This window comes from Lissotriton helveticus, chromosome 10 (genome assembly GCF_964261635.1).
Source record: "Lissotriton helveticus chromosome 10, aLisHel1.1, whole genome shotgun sequence".
Taxonomy (NCBI): Eukaryota; Metazoa; Chordata; class Amphibia; order Caudata; family Salamandridae; genus Lissotriton; species Lissotriton helveticus.
Window position 1 is genome coordinate 613243220 of NC_136071.1, and position 27688 is coordinate 613270907.

At 43.7% G+C, this 27688-nt stretch overlaps 1 protein-coding gene across 1 annotated transcript in view; it reads left to right on the forward strand.

Moving 5' to 3' along the window:
• The window catches only part of LOC144784068 (uncharacterized), a 1315621-nt gene that overhangs the window by 373502 nt on the left and 914431 nt on the right, over positions 1-27688 (forward strand). The window lies entirely within an intron of this gene.

Here is a 27688-nt window from a genome sequence, read left to right on the forward strand (position 1 = left end):
CCTGCATTGGCTGAAATGCGCTTTTATCACGCATGCTCATTTGCTGATTACCATATGTGGGACCGGCTTAATTTCTTGATTGATCCACACTGCATGCTGGTCTTAGTAGTCCTTTGCGCAAAAAATGTTTTTTTCAGCTAATGCAGATATTTGGAGATAGTATCATTTTCCTTAGTAGGATCCGATTCGTGAAGGCGAGTCATTTAACATGCAACGCGCTGTGCTGACAGATTGGAAAGGTTCCTCTGCCTTGGCCGCTCGCTTGTCTTACATTCAAAGAAATGCCCCAGCATTTGAAAGAGCACGCGCAGCGTCGCTTCAGTGAAGCCTCGTGCAGCTTGCCCTGGTCTTGCCGTTCGATTTCCTCATGCTGTCACCGACGCGTTTCGAGGCTGACACGCCTCTTCTTCATGGGCTTTGTGCAAAGAACAGACATTGAGAATTCACTTCGTGCAGGTGAAATTTATTAGAAAATGTCCTCAGTGGGTTGGGCATAGTGCCGCCTTTCAATTCTGTGCATTATGGGACTTGCTGTCCCACGAGGTGAAACAGTCATTACCTTTGTAGGTTCAATGTCCATTTTTAAATTAAAAGCATATTTTCCCTTAGTAGGTTAGGCAAGGTGAGGGCAGGCTCAATAAGCAGAACGACGTCGCACTATATGGAGAGAGAGATTCCTTTCCACAGCCTTTCCAGGTACGGAAACGGTGCTCATTTCCACGGCGGGCCGCCGCGTTTAAAGTTACATCCAAAGAAATGCCCCAGCATTTGAAAGAGCACGCGCAGCGTCGCTTCAGTGAAGCCTCGTGCAGCTTGCCCTGGTCTTGCCGTTCGATTTCCTCATGCTGTCACCGACGCATTTCGAGGCTGACACGCCTCTTCTTCATGGGCTTTGTGCAAAGAACAGACATTGAGAATTCACTTCGTGCAGGTGAAATTTATTAGAAAATGTCCTCAGTGGGTTGGGCATAGTGCCGCCTTTCAATTCTGTGCATTATGGGACTTGCTGTCCCACAAGGTGAAACAGTCATTACCTTTGTAGGTTCAATGTCCATTTTTAAATTAAAAGCATATTTTCCCTTAGTAGGTTAGGCAAGGTGAGGGCAGGCTCAATAAGCAGAACGATGTCGCACTATATGGAGAGAGAGATTCCTTTCCACAGCCTTTCCAGGTACGGAAACGGTGCTCTTTCCACGGCGGGCGGCCGCGTTTAAAGTTACATCCAAAGAAATGCCCCAGCATTTGAAAGAGCACGCGCAGCGTCGCTTCAGTGAAGCCTCGTGCAGCTTGCCCTGGTCTTGCCGTTCGATTTCCTCATGCTGTCACCGACGCGTTTCGAGGCTGACACGCCTCTTCTTCATGGGCTTTGTGCAAAGAACAGACATTGAGAATTCACTTCGTGCAGGTGAAATTTATTAGAAAATGTCCTCAGTGGGTTGGGCATAGTGCCGCCTTTCAATTCTGTGCATTATGGGACTTGCTGTCCCACGAGGTGAAACAGTCATTACCTTTGTAGGTTCAATGTCCATTTTTAAATTAAAAGCATATTTTCCCTTAGTAGGTTAGGCAAGGTGAGGGCAGGCTCAATAAGCAGAATGACGTCGCACTATATGGAGAGAGAGATTCCTTTCCACAGCCTTTCCAGGTACGGAAACGGTGCTCATTTCCACGGCGGGCCGCCGCGTTTAAAGTTACATCCAAAGAAATGCCCCAGCATTTGAAAGAGCACGCGCAGCGTCGCTTCAGTGAAGCCTCGTGCAGCTTGCCCTGGTCTTGCCGTTCGATTTCCTCATGCTGTCACCGACGCGTTTCGAGGCTGACACGCCTCTTCTTCATGGGCTTTGTGCAAAGAACAGACATTGAGAATTCACTTCGTGCAGGTGAAATTTATTAGAAAATGTCCTCAGTGGGTTGGGCATAGTGCCGCCTTTCAATTCTGTGCATTATGGGACTTGCTGTCCCACGAGGTGAAACAGTCATTACCTTTGTAGGTTCAATGTCCATTTTTAAATTAAAAGCATATTTTCCCTTAGTAGGTTAGGCAAGGTGAGGGCAGGCTCAATAAGCAGAACGACGTCGCACTATATGGAGAGAGAGATTCCTTTCCACAGCCTTTCCAGGTACGGAAACGGTGCTCATTTCCACGGCGGGCCGCCGCGTTTAAAGTTACATCCAAAGAAATGCCCCAGCATTTGAAAGAGCACGCGCAGCGTCGCTTCAGTGAAGCCTCGTACAGCTTGCCCTGGTCTTGCCGTTCGATTTCCTCATGCTGTCACCGACGCGTTTCGAGGCTGACACGCCTCTTCTTCATGGGCTTTGTGCAAAGAACAGACATTGAGAATTCACTTCGTGCAGGTGAAATTTATTAGAAAATGTCCTCAGTGGGTTGGGCATAGTGCCGCCTTTCAATTCTGTGCATTATGGGACTTGCTGTCCCACGAGGTGAAACAGTCATTACCTTTGTAGGTTCAATGTCCATTTTTAAATTAAATGCATATTTTCCCTTAGTAGGTTAGGCAAGGTGAGGGCAGGCTCAATAAGCAGAACGACGTCGCACTATATGGAGAGAGAGATTCCTTTCCACAGCCCTTCCAGGTACGGAAACGGTGCTCATTTCCACGGCGGGTCGCCGCGTTTAAAGTTACATCCAAAGAAATGCCCCAGCATTTGAAAGAGCACGCGCAGCGTCGCTTCAGTGAAGCCTCGTGCAGCTTGCCCTGGTCTTGCCGTTCGATTTCCTCATGCTGTCACCGACGCGTTTCGAGGCTGACACGCCTCTTCTTCATGGGCTTTGTGCAAAGAACAGACATTGAGAATTCACTTCGTGCAGGTGAAATTTATTAGGAAATGTCCTCAGTGGGTTGGGCATAGTGCCGCCTTTCAATTCTGTGCATTATGGGACTTTCTGTCCCACGAGGTGAAACAGTCATTACCTTTGTAGGTTCAATGTCCATTTTTAAATTAAAAGCATATTTTCCCTTAGTAGGTTTGGCAAGGTGAGGGCAGGCTCAATAAGCAGAACGACGTCGCACTATATGGAGAGAGAGATTCCTTTCCACAGCCTTTCCAGGTACGGAAACGGTGCTCATTTCCACGGCGGGCCGCCGCGTTTAAAGTTACATCCAAAGAAATGCCCCAGCATTTGAAAGAGCACGCGCAGCGTCGCTTCAGTGAAGCCTCGTGCAGCTTGCCCTGGTCTTGCCGTTCGATTTCCTCATGCTGTCACCGACGCGTTTCGAGGCTGACACGCCTCTTCTTCATGGGCTTTGTGCAAAGAACAGACATTAAGAATTCACTTCGTGCAGGTGAAATTTATTAGAAAATGTCCTCAGTGGGTTGGGCATAGTGCCGCCTTTCAATTCTGTGCATTATGGGACTTGCTGTCCCACGAGGTGAAACAGTCATTACCTTTGTAGATTCAATGTCCATTTTTAAATTAAAAGCATATTTTCCCTTAGGTTAGGCAAGGTGAGGGCAGGCTCAATAAGCAGAACGACGTCGCACTATATGGAGAGAGAGATTCCTTTCCACAGCCTTTCCAGGTACGGAAACGGTGCTCATTTCCACGGCGGGCCGCCGCGTTTAAAGTTACATCCAAAGAAATGCCCCAGCATTTGAAAGAGCACGCGCAGCGTCGCTTCAGTGAAGCCTCGTGCAGCTTGCCCTGGTCTTGCCGTTCGATTTCCTCATGCTGTCACCGACGCGTTTCGAGGCTGACACGCCTCTTCTTCATGGGCTTTGTGCAAAGAACAGACATTGAGAATTCACTTCGTGCAGGTGAAATTTATTAGGAAATGTCCTCAGTGGGTTGGGCATAGTGCCGCCTTTCAATTCTGTGCATTATGGGACTTTCTGTCCCACGAGGTGAAACAGTCATTACCTTTGTAGGTTCAATGTCCATTTTTAAATTAAAAGCATATTTTCCCTTAGTAGGTTTGGCAAGGTGAGGGCAGGCTCAATAAGCAGAACGACGTCGCACTATATGGAGAGAGAGATTCCTTTCCACAGCCTTTCCAGGTACGGAAACGGTGCTCATTTCCACGGCGGGCCGCCGCGTTTAAAGTTACATCCAAAGAAATGCCCCAGCATTTGAAAGAGCACGCGCAGCGTCGCTTCAGTGAAGCCTCGTGCAGCTTGCCCTGGTCTTGCCGTTCGATTTCCTCATGCTGTCACCGACGCGTTTCGAGGCTGACACGCCTCTTCTTCATGGGCTTTGTGCAAAGAACAGACATTGAGAATTCACTTCGTGCAGGTGAAATTTATTAGAAAATGTCCTCAGTGGGTTGGGCATAGTGCCGCCTTTCAATTCTGTGCATTATGAGACTTGCTGTCCCACGAGGTGAAACAGTCATTACCTTTGTAGGTTCAATATATATATTTTATGCTTCTTTTGTACCCAAACTCGAGGAACTCGCAAACCGGTGCATGTAGTGGCGGTACCATCCACCTAATATAAAGCTTGCATCCCACCAATAAGTAAGGAATAAGCACTTACGAGCAATAATCCACTGGCTTCTTTTTATTCAACCAAACAGATGCGTTTCGGCGTGCGGCCTTCCTCTGTGTTCAGTGATTCGGCACGCTGTGAAGCCGCCAAAGGCATGTTTGGAAACAGGAAATCTAGGACAACCGATGAACAGCCTACTATGTCTGGTTCCCAAGCCACCAGCAGCCTTAACAGCATCATGTCCAAATTGGAAAGGCTATATGAACAGGAAACACGTAAGCCGTGGAAGGCCACCTCACTCCAGAGTTACATCGAGGTCAATCGAGTACCCCGAGGTCTAAGGGTGTATACTGTTCCCTCCTAGGAGAACCCGGACCCAGAATTACTAACTGAATGGGCAGAACATACGGCTCAATATTGCCAAGACACGTTAGGCATCCTCGTCAAATATGCCTGGCGCAATCATGAGAAAGCACTCCAAGAAATTAAAGATCTAGAAGAGGTGCTATCCAATGAGGAGGATAAGAACAAAGTGGAGGAATTGCTGGCACTGATGAAAACACGCCTGCCTAAATATGAAAGCAAGATAAAAACAAGAAAGCAGGAGAAATTTGATCGCGGCAAACATGATTATCTTCAAGGGAGGGTATTACCATTTGCACGAAGATATGATGTTCCAAGGAAGGAACTGTCGCAGCAAACAACAAGAACACAGGCAGTGGACCCACAAGTAGAAACGTCGGAATCGGATTTGACTGAAACGGACTCGGGGGATGATCGGGCTGGCAGCTCTAACATGGGTGTGAAAACACCAACACCTTTTTACGACAAATTCCGGGTAATCAGGCAATCATGGCTGAGAGGGGGCAAAAACAAACCGCCCGAGCAAGCCACAGAAGAACGCGCAGAGCAGGTGGGGGCAGGAAGAGGAGGTGCCTGGGTGACCATGAAGAAAAAGTTCAACAAGAAACAATAGTCACTATGAACCTCACAGTGGTCAATCTCACCCCAAAAAAACTCACAGTTCATGAAACCAAAGTACTTGCATTGAGACTAACTTTCTGCCCAACGAGCCGCTTAGAATTCACACAAACCAGAATTGATCTTTTTTGCTATATTCGAAAACTGAAATTACATAAATATTCCAAATTACGACCCACTCTGAAGAAAAAAACAAATGTAATTCCTTTGAGAATAACAGCGACTGATTCACTTACCTGCAATGATTTACCAGCAGTTGAACTCCAACTAAATCTACATAAAGAGTTTGTGGATCTCGATATTTCTGAGGATGCCGTGGCGAAACGAGCAGTGAGGGTGGGAGTAGAACAAGGGACGCAAGAAAGCCCCTTTAAACCCATATCCACATTTGTGCCACAGATGCCGTATGACGCCATTGACGTTTTCTCAGAAGCCATGGTCGGTGATTTGCTGAAATTCTGAGGAAAGAAGAGCAAATACAGCAAAAAGGACAATTTGACGAAAGAAAAGAGGGACTCCTTGAACAATCTATTGGAGGATAAGAACATAATCATAAAACCCTCTGACAAGGGAGGCAACATAGTGTTGCAGACCAGGAGAATGTATTGTGATGAAGCTTTAAGACAACTGTCTGACGGAAAGTACTATGTGAAAACAACACGGGATGTATACATGGAAAGTGTGCAAGAATACAATACTTTGATAGAAAGTGGCATATGAGGTCCATGCTTGGGATGGATGAACATTTTTTTTTTGACAAACTTGAATCCAATTGTTGCAACTTTCTATCATCTTCCTAAATTGCATAAGGACGCGTTGTGTCCTCCCAGCAGACCTAAAGTCTCATCCCAGGGAAGTCTCACTGAACACTTGTCAATTTTTATACATTACTTTCTCTTTCCGTTTGTGTTGGAATTGAAGTCATATATCAAGGATATGAAGGACTTCCTTAACAAAATTCAAGATGTAACATGGGATTCCTCTTACCAGATGATGGTACTGGACATTACCAGTTTGTCCACTCACGCCGCCTGAGGATGTCGAACCAGACAAGGTGTCGCGTTGTGCATTCAGTGCTTGCGAAAATTCTACAGAGGTCTGACTCTGGACGGACCCTGCCAGTCTACTTTGAAGTCTTGTGCCTGGGTTACTATTATCAGCTATTCTCATAGCATGTTTAGGACATTGGCTGTCCTGCAATCCGCTGGGGCATTTGCTCCACCTGCAATCTCACTTTGGATACGTCTTTGATAGGTTCTGGCATTGTACCTACCAGGATTTAGTTTTCAGGATCACGGTACCCAATAAGACCGGCCTGTGTGGTACAAACCTTCTGTCTTTTTATATCTTTGGATGGTAGCGGAACACATGATATTGTCATGTCTGATACAAATTCAAGATTGAGCCCCCGTGTTATTGTTCTACTATTTGATTTATTTCGCAATACTTAAAGGACAATTTACGCTAAATAAGAACTTGATCTAATGCGCCCTGATGAAGGAATTGAGAACACGGATCCTTTTCCGAAATGCGCGTCGGCATCTTCTTTTTGTTGCTATGTTGTATGTGTAAAATCCATGTAATTTTCCACTGTCAGGTTTTGTCTTAATTGCTTCACTGTGGATTAGTTGTGTTTGGTAGTTTTGGATGAATGCTTGGATGCTTGGTGTGATCAGATGAATGAATGATATTTTTTGCAGGTTTTGTTTAGGGGTTATTGTATATATTATATTTGTATATTTGAAAATATTGTACATATAGAATGAGTATGTCGATAGCGATATTGTGATTATATTTTTCATGGCAGAAAATTACAACAATAAAAAAGAGAATATGTTTTTCAAATAAGCTTTCCTGTGGGACAATGTTAATATATATTCAATGAAGGATATATTACCGATATATTGATGTGATACCTAGGAGAGGATTGTTCTTGTTCTTCTTTATTCCCTCCCTCCCTTTCCTGGTATCGATTGTATTCAGGGACCCTCTGTGGTTTTTTAAACATTACTAGTTTGTAAACATGTATTGACCATGATCATGGTCTTAAAGCCCTGCAACATTTTTGAACAAGAGACAACTTAGGTTTGCCGAACACAATCAAAGGATCTTGGAATTTACTAAATTTTGTCTAATGAATAATATCTTTCTGTTCAAGGACATGTATTTCTAGCAGATATCTAGGAGAGCTATGGGCACCTGCTTCACCCCCAGCTATGCGAACTTGTTCGTTGGCTGGTGGGAGGAGCAGGTGTTCAGAAGCTATGATTGTGGCTATGTGTCAAGAAAGGTAATCAAATGGTATCGTTACATAGACGATTTGTTCATTTTGTGGCAGGGCAATGTTGAGTCAGCAGAGGGGTACATTAGAGATTTGAATATCAACAACTTGAATTTGAAATTCTCAGGTACAGTGACTCCAGTGGCAGTGGACTACCTGGGCCGGAGGGCACATTGCATACATCCCTGTATCAAAAGAACACTGCAGGAAATTCTACATTATATGCAACCAGCAACCACCCAGTGAAACTAGTGCAAAGTATCCCATACGGGGAATTGTTAAGACTTAAAAGGAACAGATCCCGTACATGAGACTTTGAGAAAACAGCAAAGGAATGTGTGGCGAGGTTTGAAAGCAGAGGGTATGATCCCATTCATTTGCAGAACACCTTGAAAAAAGTAAGAAGTGTCCCCAGATTACATCTATTGACAGAGATCAAGGCAGCTAATTCAGTGAATGCACAACAAGGGGCCAATTCAGGGTGATAACAACTTACTCAGCATAAGCTAACCACCTTAAACGTATGCTGAGAAAGAATTGGCATATCCTCAAGACAGACAGTGTCATGAGCTCTGATATTCCAGCATATCCTTTGGTGACATTTAAGAAAGCTCTGTCACTGAAGGATAAATTAGTGAACAGTCATTTTGGAAAAGAACCACATGGGACAGGAACCATTAAGGAAATTAAGGGTTTTACCCATGTGGCAGATGTAAGGCCTGTGCCAACAGTAAAAGAGTGCTATCTTATAGCATTCCTGGTGTGAAAGAGAAGAAAATCATCTCTAAATTCCTAACCTGCAGCACACCTTATGCAGTGTATTGCTTGGTATGCCCATGCAGCCTGTGCTACATAGGCAGCACCATTCATCCCCTTAAAATCAGGATACTTGAACATCAGAGGGCGATATCCAAAAACGATTTGGCCTACCCAGTGGCGAGACATTATGCAGAGAAGCATACTAGTAGTAGGAATTTTTCTACAATGCTATGGGTTGGATTATTTACCAGAAAGCATCCGAGGGGTAACCTGATTAAAGAAACATCGCAGGTTGGAATCACGCTATAACGTTGATTTGCAGACCAAGGCTCCAAAGGGACTGAATAGTGGAGAAGAGTTAGCATCCCACTTAGGACTGTGAGTAATTAAAGTGGTTTATATAGGGGACTATATCTAATACTTTTCATATCTCATATCTTATGAAGATACATAAAGATTTAGTTGGGTATGAGGGCAGCTAGAAAAATACCAGGATACATCATAAATGTGTAGGATTTAAACTTTGTGGCATATGGCTTTGATAATAGTGAAAGCTGAGTAACCAATCATTGAGGAATAACTGTTACATGTTGTATTATGAGGATAAGACATGCGGAGAATCATGTATCTATGCAATTGCCTGCAGAGGACCAGGGCCGATCCACGGCTTGATAAACATGACACAGGTGTTTCAACAGTTATGCGCTGTTAAAAGTATTTAATACTGGAATACGATCATGCAGAATGAATTGAAGGGATGATAAAGCCGATACACGGCTAGATTGTGGCATTTAGTGCATATTAAGAATGTATTGGATGATGAATCAGTACGTTACAAAATGGCGCTGACATTTTGCTGATATACATTAAGAAACGTGCCCTTAGTTGTAAATGGCTACAGTCGCGCATGCGTGGAAAAAGGATACGCTGCACAAAGTATAACGATATGCACCGTATGGAAAAAGTATTGGATTCAATTAATATCTGTGAACAATACAGTCTGAGAGCTATGGTTGAAATTAGCGAAAAATTTGTCTTAGAAATGGTGCGCAGTGCACTTCGAAAATAACACTTAGAGTAAAGCGCGAACACAAGTGTGAATAATGATTGCCGATTACAATTGGTTAAAACGTGTTGTAAACCCCTATGAGTGCAATGTTAATTGAATAACCTGATGATTTAACTGTATATACGCTATAAATTTGCGTTGAAACATGGCGCTGATGATTTCCTCAGTATTGTGGTCCTTTGTTTGTGGCAATGCGGAAGCTTATGACTTTAAAAATGGCGAATGCCCGGTGTGTTGCTAACACCGAGGAAGGCTGCACGCCGAAACACGTCTGTTTGGTTTAATAAAAAGAAGCCACTGGATTATTGCCCGTGAGTGCTTATTCCCTACTTATTGTTGGGATGCAAGTTTTCATATATATATATATATATACAACGAAAGGCCCAGGAGCTTTCAAGAATGCACTCGCAGCAGTTAGTGGAAACCGAAGGTATTTATTGTCCGTAGAGAACCAGCATCTACATTTCAGGTGGATTCATTGCCGACGCGTTTCGAGGACTGCTCCTCTTCTTCATGGGCAGCTCCAATGTCACACAGAAGACTCCAATTAAATATTTAAGCATGTTGGACCCCCAGTGGGTCATGCGCAGTGCCTGCATAATGTATGGTGCATGCGCGGGGATTGAGTCCCTAATTGGAGATTATTGTTGCTCCCAGTGTGCTCCGTGTGACAATGAAAATGAAATGAGTGTTGTTAACCCTCCAGTGGGTCCCAAAATGTCACGCTCGTCGAATTATCTCACAACTGCTGCACTGATCGCGGCTTTGGAAAAGTTCAGCACGCCGCGCAGCCCCTCCTTTCAATTTTCCGGAGACGGTGCATTCCTGCACGGCAGGGCAGCCGTGAAAACAGTTGTACAACAAAAGGCCCAGGAGCTTTCAAGAATGCACTTGCAGCAGTTAGTGGAAACCGAAGGTATTTATTGTCCGTAGAGAACCAGCATCTACATTTCAGGTGAAATAGAGCAACAATAATCTCCAATTAGGGACTCAATGCCCCAGCATGCACCATACATTATGCACGCACTGCGCATGACCCACTGGGGGTCCAACATGCCTAAATATTTAATTGGAGTCTTCTGTGTGACATTGGAGCTGCCCATGAAGAAGAGGAGCAGTCCTCGAAACGCGTCGGCAATGAATCACCTGAAATGTAGATGCTGGTTCTCTACGGACAATAAATACCTTTTGTTTCCACTAACTGCTGCAAGTGCATTCTTGAAAGCGCCTGGGCCTTTTGTTGTACATATATATATATATATATACATATATATATATATATATATATATATATATATATATATATATATATATATTACCTACTGGCGGTCGCCAGTAGGTATATATAGTTAGGATTTTTTCTCTATGGGTTTTTGGAAAATTCTATGTCTAATAACTTTGGCGTCTGTGGACGGAATTGGCTGAAATTTTCAGGAAAATGGCACATTTTGTTTCTGAGCATCCCTTGAAAATTTGGGGGGGGTTCGTCAAGGGGGGGCCGAGAAAAAAGGGGGGTCCCAAAACGTGTTTTTAACATTGAGTTTTCCATAGGGCGGTTGGCCTCACTTTTAGCCCGAACGGCTGAATGGATTTGCACGAAACTTGGCAAAATTATAGGGACTGGTAGCCCGATGTGCCTTTTGTAGGTCTCAATATATGTGCTCCAGTGGATTTTGAGAAATTAACGTTTAAAAAAAGATATATATCTGTAACAGCGGACCTGGCAGCGTCCCAGGACGCGTACTTTACGCGCAACGGAGCTTTGTGAAGCGAAGCTGATTGGTTCTCCGGCGTCTGTCAACATTCCAAACAGTCCGTAGCGGCCGCCATCTTGTCTCTCGGTAGGATCGAGAGACAATAGGAGGCCAAAGCGAAGGGGCAAATGACCATAAGGGGGCATAGTACATTGTCGCTCACCCCCTAGGTTTGATGTGGAGGTTTTAAAAGGGCCCCGCGGGGCAAAAAAAAATAAAAATAATAATAATCGAACAGCTGAATGGATTTGCACGAAACTTGGCAAAATTGTAGGGACTGGTAGCCCGATGTGCCTTTGCTAGATCTCAATATATGTGCTCCAGTGGATTTTGAGAAATTAACGTTCAAAAAAAAATATATATCTGTAACAGCGCACCGCTTCGCGTACTTTTCGCGTTACGGAGCTTTGCGAAGCGAAGCTGATTGGCTCTCCGGTGTCTGTAAACATTCCAAACAGTCCGTAGCGGCCGCCATCTTGTCTCTCGGTAGGATCGAACAGCTGAATGGATTTGCACGAAACTTGGCAAAATAGTAGGGACTGGTAGCCCAATGTGCCTTTGCTAGGTCTCAATATATGTGCTTCAGTGCATTTTGAGAAATTAACGTTCAGAAACAAGATATATATCTGTAACAGCGCTCCGCTTCGCGGAGATAAAATTATATGTGTATTACCTAGCTGTTGCTAACACCAGTTAGCGACGGCTAGTAGAAGATAGCGACCATCTTGGGCCCCACTTTGCATGTGAGTGATATTTATCACTAATGACATGCAAAGTGGGCATGCCAAGATGTTAGCGACTGGAAACAGTCGCTAACATCGCTATCTCCTATTATCAACTTTTGGAAATATTCGAGATAAGCGCGAATATCTCCAAAAGCTACCACCTGCCCTGAGCAGTTCTTAGCCATGTTATCCAATGGGAGGTGGATAACATGGCTAAGAGCATTAGCTCGGTAATGCATGAATATCGCTGAGTTTTCAGCGATATTAATGCATTGCGGTCGTTTTTTATCGTATTTCCGATAAACCTTGATAATAGCAAGGTTTATCTGCGATAATTTCTGACGGTAAAAAAATCGTTGCTAAGCATCGTTAGGGATAAATATCGCTTAACTTTGGTAATATGCCCCAACGTCTGTTAACGTTCGATTCGAAGGAAATCAGGAAGTGTTGAAAAACATTGTCTGCGCCATCTTGTCTTTTTTCAAATGCCACACTTTTGTCGTGCACGGCAGCCATTTTAGATGCCTTGACCAGACCCACTCTGTGCACGCTGTCGATCCTTAGCATGGCTCCCCACCCTCGCAAGCATCTCCCCCAGGCAGTGGTCACCCCCGCTCTCTGTCTTATGCATGGGTAATAAACCTCCCCCCATCTGCGCTGCTCTTCCCTGAGAATCACACCCTGTGCCCGCCCGACACCTCCCTTTCGCCCTATTCACTACCGCACCCTCTGATACTCCTTTTCCTCTGTGTCCGATTGTCCAGGCTGGTCCTAGGGTATCAGCTAGCCCTGCAGATGTAGTTTATGGCCACAGCTGTAAAGAATCACCCCTCTTCAAAGGAGTTATAGTAGATCAAGGCCCACACTCGATGAGATCCGTCACAGCAGAAGCGTTGCTATTATCTGAAAACCATCCTGTATTGTGATTGGGGAGGGGACCGAGCCTGAAGCGGAAGATTCCAGGGATGACTCTTTGTACATCAAAGTTTTTACAATTATGTGTCACATTAAAAATATATAGCACTCCGACAAAGTAGTAAGATTATAAAACTTTAATAATTTATAAATATATACAAGAAAACAAAAATAGTAATAACATATAAACATTTTTAGGGAAAAACAACGAAGTAGCGGTCGGCTGTGCGAATAGTCCCAACGCAGCACAACGTCCAGATTTCCGGCGTGGGGCGTCGCGGGGGGTGGGTCATCAGTAGCAAACTGTTGTGCGAATAGTTCCAAGGCAGCAGAACGCGCTGAAATCTAGATGACACTAAAGTGATGTCTAGTAAGTTGCCACCCAGCAAATAACGGCATGGGGCGTCGCGGGGGGTGGGTCATCAGTAGCAAACTGTTGCGCGAATAGTTCCAAGGCAGCAGAACGATGGCACCAAGGTGATGTCCAGTAAGTTGCCGCACTGGTTTTGGTATCCTACAATGCTGCTCCGAATAACGGCGCGGGGCGCCCCGGGGGAGGCGGTGAACGGGCCTGTCCAGGTGGAGTGTCATCTGTTGTAGTGGGGCGCCCCTTTACCGTTTCAGTTGCCATTCCGTCCGTTTTTGGTCCACTGTGTCAAAAGCCGCAATTCAGCTGAGTTGCGCCCACTCTTGCGGTGCAGCGATAGGCGGCTGTCACAGGACTCTCAAAATGGCGGCAGGCTGTTTCCTTTTTGGGCCTGGTCCACTGAAATGGCCCTGGGACACCTTGGAAATCGGACGCTTGTCTGCTAGGTCTTGGACCCCATTCTCGAAAGCGTCCCCTCCGCCTTGAGAATTCATCAAAAGTTTTGGGGGCTCCGACTCCTGCAGGCTTCTGGTGGGGAGCGGCTGCCATGATTGCTCGCGGAATGACCACGACTGAGCTACGAGATGGTGGTGCTCTCATGCTGACGCCAGCTTCAGTCTGAAACATCCAGAAACAAGGTGGGGCTTTCATCGTTTGGGAAAAAAAAAAAGTTTTCATCCAATGAAAAGTGTTGTTTTTAGGTCACATGATCAAGCCTTCCATCATTAGGAAACCAAAAGTAAAATGAACCAATGAAAAGTTTTATAAACAAGTCACATGACCTGTTATGCGGCATAGGGTGTAAAATGCGGAGAAAATACGTTGGCACGTGAGGCGGCGTCAGTAGCGGACCGATGTGCGAATAGGCCGAAGGCAACACAACGCGCCAAGATCCGGATGGCACCGAGGTGGTGTCCAGCAAGTTGCAGCACTGGTGTGGCCATCCTACAATGCTGAAAGTCGGCGTGGGGCGCCCCGTTGGCACGTGAGGCGGCGTCAGTAGCGGACCGATGTGCGAATAGGCCGAAGGCAACACAACGCGCCAAGATCCGGATGGCACCGAGGTGGTGTCCAGCAAGTTGCAGCACTGGTGTGGCCATCCTACAATGCTGAAAGTCGGCGTGGGGCGCCCCGTTGGCACGTGAGGCGGCGTCAGTAGCGGACCGATGTGCGAATAGGCCGAAGGCAACACAACGCGCCAAGATCCGGATGGCACCGAGGTGGTGTCCAGCAAGTTGCAGCACTGGTGTGGCCATCCTACAATGCTGAAAGTCGGCGTGGGGCGCCCCGTTGGCACGTGAGGCGGCGTCAGTAGCGGACCGATGTGCGAATAGGCCGAAGGCAACACAATGCGCCAAGATCCGGATGGCACCGAGGTGGTGTCCAGCAAGTTGCAGCACTGGTGTGGCCATCCTACAATGCTGAAAGTCGGCTTGGGGCGCCCCGTTGGCCTGTGAGTTTGCGTCAGTAGCGGACCGATGTGCGAATAGGCCGAAGGCAGCACAACGCGCCAAGATCCGGATGGCACCGAGGTGGTGTCTAGTAAGTTGCCGCACTGGTGTGGCCATCCAACAATGCTGAAAGTCGGCGTGGGGCGCCCCGTTGGCCTGTGAGTTTGCGTCAGTAGCGGACCGATGTGCGAATAGGCCGAAGGCAGCACAGCGCGCCAAGATCCAGATGGCACCGAGGTGGTGTCTAGTAAGTTGCCGCACTGGTGTGGCCATCCAACAATGCTGAAAGTCGGCGTGGGGCGCCCCGTTGGCCTGTGAGTTTGCGTCAGTAGCGGACCGATGTGCGAATAGGCCGAAGGCAGCACAACGCGCCAAGATCCGGATGGCACCGAGGTGGTGTCTAGTAAGTTGCCGCACTGGTGTGGCCATCCTACAATGTTGAAAGTCGGCGTGGGGCGCCCCGTTGGCCTGTGAGATGGCGTCAGTAGCGGACCGATGTGCGAATGGGGCCAAAGGCAGCGCAACAATATTTTCTGAATAGAAGACACCACAAGGCGCTGAGATGCCAAGATCCGGATGGCACCGAGGTGGTGTCTAGTAAGTTGTCGCACTTCTGTGGCCATCCTACAATGTTGAAAGTCGGCGTGGGGCGCCCCGTTGGCCTGTGAGATGGCGTCAGTAGCGGACCGATGTGCGAATGGGGCCAAAGGCAGCGCAACAATATTTTCTGATTTGAAGACACCACAAGGCGCTGAGATGCCAAGATCCGGATGGCACCGAGGTGGTGTCTAGCAAGTTGTGGCACTGGTGTGGCCATCGTACAATGGTAAAAGTCGGCGTGGGGCGCCCTGTTGGCCTGTGAGATGGTGTCAGTAGCGGACTGATGTGTGAATGGGGCCAAAGGCAGCGCAACAATATTTTCTACAATATTTTCGGAGTAGAAGACACCACAAGGCGCTGAGATGCCAAGATCCGGATGGCACCGAGGTGATGTCTAAGTTGCGGACCGATGTGCGAATGGGGCCAAAGGTAGCGTAACAAGATTTTCTGTATGGAAGATACCACTAGGCGTTGAGATGCCAAGATTCGGATGGCACCGAGGTGATGTCTAGCAAGTTGTGCCACTGGTGTGGCCATCGTACAATGGTAAAAGTCGGCGTGGGGCGCCCTATTGGCCTGTGAGATGGTGTCAGTAGCGGACTGATGTGCGAATGGGGCCAAAGGCAGCGCAACAATATTTTCTGACTGACACCACAAGGCGCTGAGATGCCAAGATCCGGATGGCACCGAGGTGATGTCTAAGTTGCGGACTGATGTGCGAATGGGGCCAAAGGCAGCGTAACAATATTTTCTGTATGGAAGATACCACTAGGCGTTGAGATGCCAAGATTCGGATGGCACCGAGGTGATGTCTAGCAAGTTGGTGTGGTCATCCTACAATGCTGAAACTCGGCGTGGGTCACCCCATTAGCCTGTGAGATGGCGTCAGTAGCGGACCGATGTGCGAATAGGCCGAAGGCAGCACAACGCGCCAAGATCCGGATGTCACCGTGGTGGTTTCATAGTTGAGAGGCTCTTCATCTGCAGTGGGGCGCCGAGATCCGGATGGCACCGAGGTGATGTCTAGCAAGTTGCTGTACTGGTGTGGTCATCCTACAATGCTGAAATGTAGTGGGGCGCCCATTTACCGTTTCAGTTGCCATTCAGCTGAGTTTCGGCTGCTCTTGATGCTACAGCGACAGGCGGCTGCAAGAGGACTCTCAAAATGGCGGCCTGTTCTTTGGATTTGGGCCTGGTCCACTAAAATGGCCCTGGGACACCTTAGAACTTGGACGCTCGATTTTTTTTTCCTTTCCTGTACATGCAAAAAAAGGTAAATGCCCGGTACGTTACACGCTTCATCTGCCACGATGAACTCTCCAGAGGAACCGAAAAAAAATATAGTTGTGGTAACTATACCATGCATCGTCATATGGAGAGGTGGCACCAATTAATTATAGTGCTGCATAAAAGAGAGATTTGGAGGAGAACCCCTGACCTGCTAGTACATTCATCAAAGAAGTGGCACTGAGAGCTTCAGAGGCAAGGGAAACGGTCCCAAATATTTAGAAGAACTTTGGAAAGATTAAAATGACATGTTTAGATTGTGGTAAATTAATTTCATGTGGACAGATGAGTGTTACTCTAATAAATACAGGTTATGAACATCATCATAGTCGATGGTTGGTAGAGACATTTTGACTATATCCTGGACCTGCCCGTCCTCGCCCAAAATGGCGCCAGAATAAATGGGACTCGTAACTCCTTGTTGTGTACTGGTTGCAGAATCTTGAAATCACGAGATACGTATGCAGTTTTGAAGCACATGGCGGGCGGGGACGAGAATTGATTGAATATTTCGACATCCCTATTGATATTAAGTTCTGATGTGTTATTGATTACTGTACTGTTGAAAGTTCGAATTAACGTCACCCATGGTACTTGCCCGCAAATGTATATCTAGATAATTTTATTGTAACTGGCCCTGTCGTATTTTAATTATAAAATGTACGTCCACCGATTCCGTAACTGTTAGACACCTTAGTTCTTGCAACCTAATGGCCCGCCCGTTACGTTCCTCTACAGTGTAAATGTCTATTCATCATATACGATTACAGTTTGCTCCGTGGCAGGCCCACGTGGTTATAGGCTCGTATTTGTATAATGAAATTTTCAAAATAAAGGTTTTTAAAAGAAAACATGGTAGTAGTATATACATTGGTAAAGTTTTTAATAATAGTCACTGTTTTAGAATCATTAAAAGGCAAGTGAAATAAAGCAGACCAATTACATGAAGGGTAAAAGGTATAATACGAAGGAACGCAGTAAAGATAAATGGTCAAGGGCTGTTGTGTTTTCTATTCCTGCAACATAAAGTGATCGATAAGAATCTCATATTCAGGCGTATCGGCGACTAAGACAGCAGGTCGACCCTCTTTTGCTCAACGGCTCCGTCATGGGACGAAGAAACGCTCTTTTTCTCGAAAAAAGAATATATTTTACTTGCAGGACAGTTGTAAAATTTCCGGGAAAGTACATTAGCCTGGAACATTAGAACATATATTTAAGAAAAAATAATGTTCGGAAGTAATTAAAAGCGTAATTTTTAGGTGATATGACCAAGGCTTTCATCATTAGAATAAGAAAAGTAAAATGAACCAATGAAAAGTTTTATTAACAAGTCACATGACTTGTTATGCTTACGTTACGCGCTGCGCGCCCCGGATGACTTCCGGATGCGCTAACGCGGCGCGTCATATGACGCATTACGCGACAACGCAGGTCCAGAATATAGTCAAAATGTCTCCACCAACCAGCGGTCGAAACACAACCCCTTTCAGCAGGCTAAATAGTTCTGTTAAATGACAACAGAAGGGACAGGCAACAAGAACCATCAGTCAAAGAGGGGAGGGCTAGTTCTTCTCTACCGGGTTACATTGGGGCGCTACCGGAACTGATCGAATTGGTAGTCTACAGTGTTTCTGGATGTTTCAGACTGAAGCTGGGGTTAGCATGAGAGCAGCACCATTTCGTAGCTCCGTCGTGGCCATTCCGCAACCAATCATGGCAGCCGCTCTTTATCGTTATTTTGGGCGGGGTGGGTGGCGGAGCCGAGCTGTTTTGCAGCCATCATTGTGTGGAGTTCAGTTCATCTCACTAGTTTTGTATTTGTCATGAGGGGTTGTTCCTAATGTTTCTATTTTAGCGAGGTCAAAAAGAGATCCCATTAGTGGCCTACTGATTTTGCTCGATTCCTTTTCTTTTTTTTTACACGATTTTTCGTTATCTGCAAAGACTAAACAGAGTATTGCGACTCTGTGTTTGTTTGTAAATAGAGAATGAACCAAAGAGAACTAATTCTAAAATAGTAAATACTTGGATAACAATCAATCAAATGGAGAGAGAAGCAGGCACGACGGATTACAACGGGGGCAAAGGCCTGCGTTAACTACCTTTCACTATCTGCAAAGAGAGAGTACTCCTAATAGAAATGAGGGGGGGGGGCACCATTCAAAGCAGATCAGTGTGCATAAACACGAAAATGTTTTCACTTACCACGTACTTGACATTCGACAGCTTATGATATTTGCTATTAAAAAACCATTGAAATTCACTGAAAAAACCATAGGTTATAGACCATATATAGTTAGGAATTAGCATTTACAAAACCTTGAAAATTCACTGAAAAAACCATAGGTTATAGACCATATATAGTTAGGAATTAGCATTTAAAAAACCTTATTTTACTCACACAAAACCATTGAAATTCCATATATAGTTAGTTGCACTAACTATATATCGCGCACCCGCAATCCACTGCTGATCATGTCACATATTACATCATTCATGACATGGTCAGTGACATCACTGATGACATCACTGATGACATCTCAAATGACATCACTGATGACATCACTGATGACATCTCATTTGACATCATTCTTGTGCTAATACGATAAACCTCTTCAGACTCTAATATAACCTTAGATACACTCAGTGTATACAGACACTCACACACTGCCACTCATCCATGGAGTTACTCACACACCCAGTCAGTCATGCAAAGAAACAATCTCACCTCCATTTCTTCAACTATACAGTTAAACACACCTTACTTATTGAAACATATACTAACACATATTTACTCTCTTATACAATCCCTGATACAAGTTCACAATGATCGATACAACCACTCACTCATTCAGTGGCTCTCATGCACAGTTATTTATATATGCCAACTCTCACATGTACTGTGTTTTACATATGTAGTTACTATGACATGTAGCATTGAGATATCCATTCACTCATCAATACACTCATGCACACAGTCAACTGCCCATGTAGCTGTTTCCACATGCACTCTTGAACTCATACACCTAGTGAATAAACTGCTCACACATCTATGCATAGAGTCACACACCTTCCAGCCACCCCCACACAAACTCAATCTCCCATAGAAATACTTGGGCAACCAATTAATAACACATATAGCCTCTCGTATAGCTAATGATCAACACATGCAGCAGTTTACAGAACAGACATAATGATGCACAAATTAAGACAGTTTAGTCACTAACCCATGCATTCAGTGAGACACATTTAATCACTCACTCATACAGTCAGTCACGCACCTACTAAATCCTTCATCCAGACACTTATACATCCACTCATTCTTCAATATGTAAGACATATTTTAACTTTACAGAAACATACAGTCACTGGATGTTGTCATCAGTGATGTCATCAGTGATGTCATTTGAGATGTCATCAGTGATGTCATCAGTGATGTCACTGACCATGTCATGAATGATGTAATATGTGACATGATCAGCAGTGGATTGCGGGTGCGCGATATATAGTTAGTGCAACTAACTATATATGGAATTTCAATGGTTTTGTGTGAGTAAAATAAGGTTTTTTAAATGCTAATTCCTAACTATATATGGTCTATAACCTATGGTTTTTTCAGTGAATATATATATATATATATATATATATATATATATATATATATATATATATATATCCGTTCACCAGTCCCACTGATCGGCTCTGGACGCCGATCCAACCACGTAGGTACAGACCACAGCAACGCTGAATAGTTTGTTCAAGGTAGTTTTAATGCTCCCAGATCCCCAGCATGACGCGTTTCGGCTACAACACGGTAGCCTTGATCACATGGCCAAAAGGAACCAATACCGGTGTTTAAATACAGTGCAAAAAACAGATTGACTTCACAACAGTAATGATCAACATAGAAAACATACTGTCCCTTAACATCCGGAAGACATACTATTTAACCAAATGCATGAATGTGTACATACATATTTCTAAAAAGCTTTTTCATGTTTCATATATATACACTGAATTCATGAAAATTCTCAAAGCATTAATGGTACTCCCGAGGCAACAGTTATAATCCTATAAACTTAATCAAATGATTTTTGCAAAATCTATAGTTGGTCTTAACTATCATTAGTGGCTCAATCCAGAAAAAGTGCAAGTGCAAACCTAAATACAGTGCAAAACATACTTCATTACCACAGTGCAGATCATAATTAATACAAAAAGGACTTTCAAACACAATTAATAAACACAGCAGGTTGGATGGCACATTGAACCCTTAAATATATTTAATTGGAGTCTTCTGTGTGACATTGGAGCTGCCCATGAAGAAGAGGAGCAGTCCTCGAAACGCGTCGGCAATGAATCACCTGAAATGTAGATGCTGGTTCTCTACGGACAATAAATACCTTTTGTTTCCACTAACTGCTGCAAGTGCATTCTTGAAAGCGCCTGGGCCTTTTTTGTTGTACATATATATATATATATATATATATATATATATATATATATATATATATATATATCCGTTCACCAGTCCCACTGATCGGCTCTGGACGCCGATCCAACCACGTAGGTACAGACCACAGCAACGCTGAATAGTTTGTTCAAGGTAGTTTTAATGCTCCCAGATCCCCAGCATGACGCGTTTCGGCTACAACACGGTAGCCTTGATCACATGGCCAAAAGGAACCAATACCGGTGTTTAAATACAGTGCAAAAAACAGATTGACTTCACAACAGTAATGATCAACATAGAAAACATACTGTCCCTTAACATCCGGAAGACATACTATTTAACCAAATGCATGAATGTGTACATACATATTTCTAAAAAGCTTTTTCATGTTTCATATATATACACTGAATTCATGAAAATTCTCAAAGCATTAATGGTACTCCCGAGGCAACAGTTATAATCCTATAAACTTAATCAAATGATTTTTGCAAAATCTATAGTTGGTCTTAACTATCATTAGTGGCTCAATCCAGAAAAAGTGCAAGTGCAAACCTAAATACAGTGCAAAACATACTTCATTACCACAGTGCAGATCATAATTAATACAAAAAGGACTTTCAAACACAATTAATAAACACAGCAGGTTGGACGGCACATTGAACCCTTAATTATGGGGGTTATATGACTATTGACCTTATATATAAAAAGAAAAAACAAGAAAAGCCACAAATCAATACAGGGGAAGTGATAATTCATACAGAATTTTTTTTGTTGAAAAAATTGTTATTAAGACATAGTGCCCTTAATATCCTCAAAAAAAGCACATGTGTATATATATATATATACACACATGCCAGGATTACATAATGATCAATTCCTACCCAAACTCAAGATGGTGAATTCAAATCAATCATGACATAAAGGGATAAAATCCCGAAATCCTGTCAAATACAGATTAGGAACAAATCTAGACAATTTTCCAAACAAATGAAAGAACAGAGACAAAAATATGTATAATATGAGAACACACAAGAAGACCTTTCCCATTGTAATCCTCAAATAGAACTCAGAATTATAACTCCAATAGAGTCAGACAGAAAAGCAAACTAAGCCTCAATGAGGCAGCTAATGTCAGATATCAGATTTCAGTTTTCAGTTATAAGCCTCAGGCAAAATATATTCTGTTACCAGATGTAGTAGTACAGATTATACACAGTATGCACAACAACCAAATCAGAGAAAACAATGCATATCCTCTCCTGTGTTCATCCCATTTGGGATTCTGGTGTCTAGAAGCAAAATATACTTGCTCTCCAGTTGTCTTAAAGCTCTTTCCCTATTTCCTCCCCTGATGTTTTTGGGTACAGCAACAATGATGAAATATTTGAGGTCATTTAAGTTTTTGTTGGGGACCAACTCAAAATGACGAGCCACAGGATAATTTTTATCTGAATTAACTATGGCCCTAAGATGCTGCAGGATGCGGTTAAAAGCTTGTAGCTTTGTGCTTCCAATGTACCTAAGGCCACATGTACATTGGAGCACATAAACCGCAAAATCAGTGCGACAGGTGAAATGGTTCCTGATCTTGATGGGACTAGGGTCAAAAGCTGAATGGAATTCACTGGTGTTAATCCCGAACTTACAGGCCCTGCATGAAATGCATTTAAAAAAGCCACATTTGTCTGAAATCCTGTTGCTTTTAGAGACTACCTCTGGGCTTGACCTGACCAAGACATCCCTCATTGATGGAGCTCGTTTAAACACAATAGAGGGTTCCTCGGGTATCAGAGGGGCTAGGCTGATGTCAGTTTTGAGCAAAGGCCAGTGCTTTTTCAATATACCTCTTACCTTCTTTTCATCAACATTGTAGGTCGTTATTAAACTGATATTCCTACTGGCTGTTAAATCAATAACGCTGTTAGGTGTCTGAGTAGGATTGGCTACAATAGAGGTAAGATAGTTTTCCCTATTGAATTCATTAGCCCTGTTTCTAGCTTATTGAAGCAGAGCAGGTTGATAGCCTCGTTCACAAAATCTCTTGAATGCCTCATTTTGACATCTCTCTAAGGCCGCCTCAGAACTACAGATCCTACGCATCCTCAAAAACTCCCCATAGGGGATACTTTTAATAAGGTGGTAGGGATGCGAACTGCTGGCATGCAGTATCGCATTGCCAGCTGTTGCTTTTCTATGTAACCTTGTCTGGAGTGTACCCTCGAGAACATAGATTTCTACATCGAGGAATTGGATCATTTCAGTACTGATCTGAGAGGTGAATTGCAGATTCAGTTTGTTCTTATTGATTTTAATTACAAATTCTGCGGCTGATTCCACCGACCCCTTCCAAATCATGCAGATATCATCTATGAAGCGCCAAAAGTGTATTAACTTATTAGGGAAAGAGCTGGCGAGAGTACCCATGAGGACATGCTCCTCCCACCACCCTACATGTACACATGCATAATGAGAATATTACAAATAAATTATATGTTTACATTTTTATTAAAAATTCAAAATAATTTCAAATGAATTCAACATTAATTGTTATATTTAGCAAAATGTGGTACATATTAAATAAACATAAAAATGTTAGTGCAAGGGAGAATTATTTTAAATTGTTGTTTAGAAATGACTGATAAATCAAATTAATATATTAACATGAATTATTTTTAATGCACATTTATTTGGTGATTTAATGTATTTTATTAGAATTAGGAATTTGCCTCTTCTCCCAGCCAAAGTTTATAAATAGGAGGTAGGTCCTCCCCCAGTTGATCACCCAGCTGCTTTCCTATAATTAGAGTCCTCACATATTGCAGGGCTCCCAACCAATAATAGAACTTAAAATTTGGTACAGGCCACACCCCTCACTACAGATAGCATTAAATATTTGACAGCCTTTACGGCTCTGGCATATGACCATATAAAACTGCTGGCCATTACCTCCCTCCGCTTGAACCAGCAATTATCAAATTCCAAAGGAATGGCCCTGAAAAAAATAGAGTACCCTAGGTAGAAAGAGCATTTTAATTACCTTGCATCACCCCACTATTGAAAGATGTAAATTATCCATCCGTCAAAAGTCCTTCTTAGTATTCTGTAGGACCAAGGCCAAATTGAATGTGACTATCCTCTCCACTTTACTCATGATGTTAATTCCCAAGTATACAGCATGCTCGGTTCTGTGACTATCCACTAACGCAACCCAAACATTAGTCACTATCTGACTTGTATTCTTATTTAAAAGATACCCAGACACTTTGCCACACCTTAGTGCTTCACCCTCTGCTTCCCTTAGTGCTATTTCAGGTGTTTCTTCTGTGATGTCATCTGTGTATGCCAATGCCTTTTTACTTAGGCCATGCACAACCCATAGAACCATTAACTCCTTATCGCTAAGCCTTCTTAATAATGGATCGACATATATGCCAAAAAGTAGGGACCCCTGCCTTTTTTCTCTCATTATAGGAATGGCCTCCAATTCGGTCCCCATTATTTGCAGTCTGGCTAATGGCTTACCATACAGTGCCTGTACAACTCTAATAAAACCTGGGACAAACTGATTCCATCTAAGTACAATTTACAGCTAATCCCATGCCAACCGATTAAAAGCCTTTTCAGCATCAAGTAATAGCAGGAACATGGGATCACCTGTAATACCAGCCTTATCGAAAAGTGTAATTACACGCCTAGTGTGATCAGTAGTCCCTCTTCCAGGGGTAAACCATTGGTGCCAAGGGGATACTAACTTGCAAATCACTTTATTCAACTGGGAAGCCAAGATCTTAGCATACAGTTTCGCATCCACGTTTAATAATGAAATAGGCCTACAAGAGCCTAGATCAGTTGAGGTTTCCCCTTCTTAAACACTGCGATATTAGTGGAAAACCGGGATAGCTAAGCTTGTGACCCACCTTGCACTTCCCTAAATAAATTGCGGAATCAACCCATAATTCGGAAAAAACACTTTATAAAATTCAAGTGGAATTTTGTCTGGAGCTGCTGAGAAATTGCCCAATCTCATTCTCTGTAAGAGTCATCTCTAAGTGATACAGTTTGCTGTAAAACTCATTAAATACTCCGAGTATCATCTATGTAGTAGTTACCATTTGCCCCTGCTTGTCCCTAAAATCCTGTATGTTGCTTTGAACCATCTTTTGCTTCGTCCAAAGTGCCAGCAATTTGCCCATCCTTTCACTTTACTTGTGGCACTCGGACCGATGGGCCTGATATTTTTTGGCTGCCTTTCCAGGATAGATATCATTAACCCTGACTTTCATCGCCGAGATCTTATATGTTACCTCCTGTGATACCTCTGTATCCATTGCATTTGTGTAAGTTGGGCCTCCTTTTTGCTCAGCTCCTCATTGTTAGCAGTCTGCTTCTGAGACTGAATCTTCTGTCTATACAAACTAAAGCTGATGGTCTCCCCTCTTATTCCAGCCTTCAGGGCAACCCAGACGACGTTACCAAGGGAACTACTTTTATTCACCTCCATAAAAACTGGGATCCATTTCTTCATGTGATTCACAATCTCTGTATTTGACAACAACCCTGTATCAAATGACAAGGTCTGTGAATGGGACTTTTTTGTCAAGCCCAGATTTCATTCACTAAGGGGCTGTGGTCTGACAAGGTCCAAGAACATTTTTCAGTTTTTAACCTGTTAAGAAGGGCAGTTGAAACTAAACAAATAATCATGTCTGACATGCTTTGTATGGGGGGCTGAATAAAATGTAATAAACCTGGTCTGAGGCCTTCCGCTGGTTCCACACATCCACCAATCTATAATTTGATTAAAGGCCTGTAGTGCCTCGAAATCTCTTGGGTTTCTGCCAATGGGCAGAGCATTTGGACCACTTTTAATATGTACCTTTAGATCTCCACAAATTATGACTGAAAAAGTCCAAGATACGAGCCCGGCATTAATAAAATTGATTACTGCTGAATCATCCAAGTTCGACATATAAATAGAGCAAACTGTGACAGTACAACCCCAAAGCAGACACTCAACAAAGGCTCAATGACCATATTTATCTGTGAGTTTCCAGATGACATCCGTCATTTTTCTGCGAGCCAATATAGCTACCCTCTTTGTAGTGGCCCTCTGTGTAGTGCACCAGTATCAGATAACCAAGGGTTTGCAACAGATGTTTCTTTGACCCTTCTATGTTATTTTCCTGCGTGCAGATAATGTCAGCCCAGTAAAATATCAATCCTTCTGCTACATTCCTCCTTTTACAATGAGCATTCAGACTACAGACATTAACTGTAGCAGTCTGTAGATTTCCTTCTCTTGTCATTTATACATCTTGCCAATCACCCTTATCTGTGAGCAACCCACAGACAGCCAACCAATACTATCTTCCTGATGCTTGTAACCTCAATATGTTTTTAAAACAACCATGGATGTTTTGAAAACAATCATAAATGTTTTTAAAACAGTCACCAATGCTTTTCTAAACAAGTGTGATGAAGCACAGCTGGCTCTTGGCCAAGGATGAAAAACAGTGGTGACCCTTATACAGAATAAATCTGCCGTGCCTGGGGACATGTTTATGTACATCAGGTACAGGGATTTATGATAGAATACTTAGAGCCTGGTGTCGAGGAGACGGGAGGAAGCTACTAGGTAAAAGTTCCCCTGCTTAGATTCGTTATTGTCATGAAGATGGGACAACTTCTGTAAAGATGGGGTATACATCAATGGGACTATCCTAAAAGACATGTCACAGATATTCTTTGTCCTTTATTTCAGAGACAAATATCCCGTTCCATTTTTGTAAATTATCTTTAGATGAGCAGGGCTCATTAGGTACACCTCCGCTCGTTTCTCCTGAAAAGGGCTTATAAGCTGCCTAAGTCTCCAGGATCTTTATACCATAGCATGGCAGAAGTCAGGCATTATGAAGGAGGACAGCCATTATAATTCTGTATCGAATCGGGGCGAGCCTTCTTGAACACAGCCTGTTTTAATAAAAGAATTCAGAAGTAGACAATGATTGCCCTTTGTGTTAAGGTGCCAGCACCAATGGCCTGAGCTGATCTCTTCACAAAGAGTGGAAACCTGTGTGCCCTTTGGATCTGTACCTCCCATCTCCAACCCTCCAGTTCAGGGTAGGTGCCCTTAAACAATTTAAAGACCTTGAAAGACCTTACATCATTGTCTTCAACACCTTCCTCCAGGTCCAATATCCGTAAGTTGTTTCTACGTTGACAATTTTCAAAGTCTTCCAATTTCTGATGAATATCTGTGATCTGGTAGTCTTTTATAGAAGCTTGTTTCAACAGTTCTCCTGCATCCACCTACAGTGCTGTAGCCTGAGTTTCAACTGTGTAATTCTTTCACCAATTTCCATGCAGGCTTTGGAAATCTGTCAGACTACCCCCTGCAATTTCCTATTTGCCACCCTTGCTTTTCTGCTATCCCACTAGGTCTCATTGTGATGTTGCAACAGAGTGTAGTAAATAAGGTACAGTGGGCGTGTCCAAAATGGCACCCATGTAAGACGTGTCTTCATGGAGCTCCGCCACTGAGATCATTGGCAGTTGCAGTCCCGGCTCCTTTCAGGGCCCCTTGTACTGCAGAAATG